General features: G+C 55.3%; 1 long non-coding RNA gene across 1 annotated transcript in view; it reads right to left on the bottom strand.

The window, feature by feature from the left end:
- The window catches only part of LOC127022950 (uncharacterized), a 58,138-nt gene extending 52,411 nt beyond the window's left edge, over positions 1–5,727 (bottom strand). Inside the window, exon 1 of the long non-coding RNA XR_007767388.1 lies at positions 5,584–5,727. This is a non-coding gene — a long non-coding RNA (uncharacterized LOC127022950). The remainder of the gene's footprint in view (positions 1–5,583) is intronic.
- Between the last annotated feature and the right edge of the window lie 273 nt (positions 5,728–6,000).

The following is a 6,000-nucleotide window of genomic DNA, read 5'->3' on the forward strand; positions in this document are numbered from 1 at the left end:
GCATCTCATGTCCAGTAGCAAGGTCTCCTCTGTTCATTATAATCTTCAGTGTAACTTCTGCTCTGCAGCTCCTTTAATCACATCAGATATGGGAACAGAAGAATGTCATTGTTCCTTGGCCATGAACAATGACATTCGTGGAGCCATGAGAAAGCACAAGATGGATATAAAAAAGGCGGGCTCTTGTCTCCCCATAATCTCTTCTACAAACTGACAAAAGAGGGTTTTGTATAGAGAAAATTGTCACATACAGAAACAAAACAAAAATAGAGCATGCGAGCTGGGACCACTTTTATCTGGAGAGGCACCACAGGGAGATATGCCAAATGTGATTCATTTTAACAAGTTTAGCCCTTGAGAGACAAGAGCGGAGCCCCCGGTTAAGAATGAGGAGGTTAGCCAGGAGGGTCAGGGGTGAACAAGGCCTGGCACAGCCAGGGAGGGTAAGTGACCCTGAAGACTACTTCTTCCCTTATTACAGGGGCAAGGAGCTCTGGCATGGGACAAGCACGTGGAAAAAACAGACTGGTCCGGGGTGGGGATGGGGGTGTTTAGGGTATTTTGCTGCTGTTAATTTTGTTAGGTTAGCCTGTGCATTGGCTCATTTACAGTGGAGTAATTAAAGTATATAAACAGATACAGAGGTTCTTGCTCTCCCATCCATAACGGGCAGCTAGCAATGATTAACTACATAACCCTTTGGGGAGACTCTTCCCCTACACAGGCACCTGAGCAAACACCCCAGAGCTGCTGAGCAGCTGTGTGCAAAGCACCAAGAGGCTTTAGTAAAATATCATACACGCACTCACGTGTGTTTGGGACCGGCCCTCCCGCTCCCCAGGCTCTGCAGGTAGCAGAAAGACCCAGATCAATACAACTGCGAGATCCTTTGAATGAAATCAATGCAGCTGAACAAGCGTATAAGTCCTGGTGTCATCACATTATTTATTCCCCAAAGTCCCCATCCCGCTTCAGTCAGAGGAAGCGCTCAAGCACATTCCCTCCCTTTGCTCTGCAGCATGCAAATAAATCAGAGGCTCAGATTCTGCTTCCTGATATACAACGGGATTATGAACCGCTGGCACCAAGCACCCTGGTAACCGCCACCAATTCGGAACAAGCAGAGATAACGGGGGAACAGTGGCACTGGAGCTCTCAGCCAGAGAGGGTGAAGCCAGCACCCTTCTGCAAGCAGCTCTGTGCCTGCACTCCTCACAGGTTCTCCTCCTCCAGCTCTTCACTGCCTCCCTGGGATGTCACTCTGTTCACTGCCTCCTTTCAAGCCATTGTTAGTTTATTAAGTGCTTTTTAAGAGATGCAATTTGTGCCCCAGGAGAATGAGCTGCAGAGAAAGAGCTCCACAGTCCTGGTGGCCTCACAGCACCAGCCAAATGTCACATCCAGGCCCAGGAGGCAGCAGCATGGAAGCAACCAGGGCCATCCCCCGTCGTGCCTCCAAAGAATGGGTGAGAGATGGGCACAGCCCCACCACTGCGCTGCCTGCCCTCTGTGGAGGGGTGAGAGTCGAGCTGCAGCACCAATAAAACTGTGGGGCACGACAGGAGACGGCCACGGGGCCAGGCGGCTGAGCCTCCTCCGGAGCAGGAAGGAGAGACATGGAGGTACAGCATGCCCAGCCCTGGGCCCATCCCGCCCTGCCCCTTGAGCCGGCGGGAGTCGAGCAGGGCTCAGGCAGCTCCAGACCAGCACTTTCTCTCCTGGCCATCAGCAAGGGCCTCATGCAAGGAGAGGCTTCCCCCAGGCTCACGTGCCCACAAAGCCCACCAAGAGCAGCCACCAGCTCTGGCCTTCCCTCCTCTCGCCCACAACAGCGCAGCACACACCAGGAAAGGACTGACAGGGCTCCTCGGTGTGACCGTAGGAGCAGACACACACCGGCTCTCCTCAACACCAGCCCTGGCCTGAGCACAGCGCCCGGCGGGTCCCCAGCCAGGCGCCGCAGGGCTGTGGGGGCAGAGGAGACCCCTCCAGAGCACCGGCCCCACCGGCAGGGACGGGGAGCTCAAACACTCCCGGCCTGGAGACGCTGTAGGAGCTCAGAAACACACACAGGGTCCTCCCTTGCTCTGCTTTCACGTATGTTAAAATGCAGCTTAAGTGACTTGTTATATAATTGTTACCCTAGACCACAAACATTTTCCAGGTCCAACAATACTGGGGAGCTGCTTCTCAACAACTGTGGGCTGCACAGCAACCCATAAGCAGGCCATCACCTGAAGGCCCTTCCACCAGCAATGCAGCGGCTCAGGGCTCACCGAAGGCTGTTTGAAGCGAGTTGTTGGGCTGGGGCAATGCAGGAGAGCTGTGCAGGCACTGCAGTCCCTGAGCCTGCCTCGGCCAGTGGCTCCGCTCCCTGCTGCGGCCTGGCACCCCAGGGACAGGGAAAGCAGCCACCCCCCCAGCACATCATTGCAGCCCTCCGCTTTGCCCCAGTGTCAGCTTGGACCTTCCTCGTTCACCCTCCTGGCAGCCTCCAGGTCATCAGGACCCCCAGACCTCAGGTGGAGGGAAGGCCTCCTGGAAATGCCTACTTGCTGCCAAGGATCATCATCAAATCAAGAAATTGTCCACAACTTGCACAATATAAATAACCACACGTTCTGCATACTTCCATGCGGGTTTTAAACTCGTTGCCCGAAGGCTCCAAAGGTGACTCGTGTCTCAAAGCCTCCTGTACTAGCAGCATCTCACATACACTTCACACGCATTTGCTTTTTTCAGGTTAATCCATATTCCCACCCATGAACAAGTGACAAGTGTCTCGCTTGCCACCTTCACCTGATCCAGTCAGCCAAATCCCCAGTCAAAAGCCACGTCACAAATTAGGTTATTTAGGATTCCTAACCAACAGTATTAGTTAAATCCCTAACACTGTTAATTATGTTTCCTATCACCAATTTACAAGGCAACTCTATTGATCTTGCCCCTACTCTGCAAATTACAAATAAATGACCAGAATTAAAAACCAAACATCCAGGAGGGAGATCTTCCCCCCCAGAAGAGAGAAGGGCTGGCTGGGTCCTTGCACACAAAGCACCAAAGACAGGTTTGTCTGCAGGCACCAGCTCCCACAGGAGGCTGTCCCACCGGCCACCCTGCGGAACTGCAACACGGAGCCAAGGAGACTACAAAACCAAGTCAGGGCCAGCAGAGGAAATAATTTCAAATAAAAGGACCGATTAGAAAAAACACAGAGACTATGCCCGCTCCATCAAGGCACCAGCCACATTCCCACAGCCCCCAGCAGCCGCTGAAACCCAGCCAAGCCACAGGTCCGACTCACCTCAGCACCGCACTCCCCTGCCATAAGTCTCCCTGGAAGAAAGTCTGCATGTTGCCATTTTTTATTTGGGCAATGAAGCGGAGGTCTAAGGAGCAATATATTTTTTAGCTGTGGTTATAGCTTGGAATTAATGATCTTCCCACAAGCACAAAGCTAACCTGCGGTACAAGCGGCATTTTCCATTATCTTATTGAGAAAAATACCACAGAAAACATTGCTTTAAGTACACAGTGCAGGCAGGCAGCCTGGGAATACCAGGGAAATTATAATTAGTTCTTCAGAAAAGTGTAAAAGTTTCAAATTAAACTGGGAAGTTTCCTCATTCCTCAACTGGGCAAATCCCCACCGCAATCCCCCCGTAACCCTCTGGGGACACAGCAGCAGCCCTGGGGCAGGTGGATGGGCCACATGGCCAAGGTCAGCACTGCCCTTGCTCCACTTCATGCCAGTCGCAGCTCCGTGCAACACCAGGGCTGCAGACCCAGCTCTCACCAGTGCCTGCCAGGAGCTGAGGTCAGCCCTAAAACCTAACACTCCTTTTCATGTCATTTGCTCTGGTAGCAAAAGGCGTTCTTTGTGATTAGCTCTATCAAACCCTTGTGCACACCGATCTCATTACAGCCAGAAAGCTCATTTAGATCTTCAACAACAAGGGGAAACGAACAGTGATTCTGAGCACAGCCCACCAGCAGATCACAAATCCTCTTACTCTGAGGATACAGTTCATATTACATCCAAGCAAGATATCTATCAAGTCACTTTAATTAATTCCCCTCCTCTAAAACACTCATGTGCAGATTGGAAAGGTCACACCCTCCTGCAAGGAAGAGCTGCCTGCTCACCTGCTCCATTGCCCAGCACCTCCAGCTCGGAACCTGGAAGCCACCCGGCCACGGACATGGCAGCGAAGGGCAGTGAGGGTCCCTACAGCCGCACCACCAGACCAGTGCTGCGTCCCTGCAGCAAAGGTGGCTAACGGTGTCCCGGCTGCATTATGCAAAGCATTGCCAGCAGGTCGAGGGAGGGTGAGCACTGCCACGTGGATCACGCTGGGTCCCTGACCAGCAGCTGCTGGCCACCAGGTGATGGGGCACGTGGGCACACTCGTGCCCTGGTCTATCGCTGCCTTGGCCACAGGAACCATTTCAGGCTGGTGAAGATTCAAGCGAGGCGGGGGCTCTCCCACGTCTTATGCTGGGGATGGCTGCAGGAACATGCCAGGGCAGAGCATGCTGCACTGAATAACACCTACAGAGGATCGCTCCTCCCTTCACTAGACTGTACAAAAATTTGCCTGCACTTCTTTCATTAAATTTTTTTTTTTTTTAGTATTTCCTCATCTACTTACAGCTGCAGGTAACAAAGCTTGCAAAACACCAGAGGACCACTGACCCACACTTGGGAAAGATAGCCCAACCAGAACAGGGGCAAAGCAACTAGGATTGACAAAGCACTGCAGAACCAACCCCACGAGAGATGCTAGCATTGCCCAGTCTCAAAAATAAGTGTGTCTGGACGCTTCACTGACAGTACAGAAAAAGAAAACCACTGGGAAAGAGAAGCCTTATGGAAACTGAAGGGATAGGAAACTGTCATGGGAACACAGAGGGAGGAGCAGGCCAGGAATAAACCCAGGCTAGAGATCAGCAGGAAGCTTCTAGCAACTGGAATGTTTCAGAACAGAATGTCATTTTTGCCCCTTCGTTCCACATAGACTTTATGCAATTTGTCAGTGGAAGCTACAGACCCACAGCAGCACACACTGGACTTGTGGGCCTAAGGACCCTCTGAACCTGTTCTTCCCACACCGCTCCATCTCCACCACCTCGGCCCCATCCCCACCACCTTGGCCCTCCCGAGTCCTCAGCCTCCTGCCCACAGCCCCATCCACCTTCCTCCCCAAGACCCTCTCCTCTGCTTCATGAGCAAACACACTCCTTCCCTCTCCCACCTGCATTCCCCCCACCTCCCCGCAGCCCCACATCAGCCCAGCGACCCAGCCAGGGGCGGCCTGGCATGCAGCTCCCTCCCCAAGGCAATTAGCAGAGCACTGCAGACTGAGGAGCCAAAGGCAGCGTCCATCCTCCCCACCACCTTCGTTAGCAGCCCTTCAGCCACACCACACTGCCCACAGCAGCCCCACTCGGTTAACTGGCACTGACCCCGGCCCACCGCACATGCCTGCACCGGCCCGGTGCAGCCCAGCAGACCCAGGCCTTCCTGACGCAGCCTGCCACCGGCCCACGCGCTCCCACAGGGGAACTGCAGCAAGTGCTTACCTGTGCGAGTGTCTGTGCTGCAGCCTCTCCCAGAAACGCGGGGAGCGGCGGGGAGCGGCGGGGAGCGGCGGGGAGCGGCGGGGAGCGGCGGGGAGCGGCGGGGAGCGGCGGGGAGCGGCGGGGAGCGGCGGGGAGCGGCGGGGAGCGGCGGGGAGCGGCGGGGAGCGGCGGGGCGGACGAAGCCCGGGAACAAACCTCGTGACTGCCGCGCTGGGCCTTATATACCTGCCGGGGGCGGGGCCAGCCGTGATTGGCCAGCGTGCAGCCAATGGTAGTCCAGGAGCTCCCTCCCACCTCCCCGGTGCTGCTGCTCCCTCGGGGCCCGGCACGACCCTGAAGCGGCGGGGCCGGGGCCGGGGCCGGGGCCGGGGCCGGGGCCGGGGCCGGGGCCGGGGCCGGTGGCAGGAGGCCCCGCAG

The sequence above is a fragment of the Gymnogyps californianus genome, chromosome 16 (assembly GCF_018139145.2).
Source record: "Gymnogyps californianus isolate 813 chromosome 16, ASM1813914v2, whole genome shotgun sequence".
Taxonomy (NCBI): domain Eukaryota; kingdom Metazoa; phylum Chordata; class Aves; order Accipitriformes; family Cathartidae; genus Gymnogyps; species Gymnogyps californianus.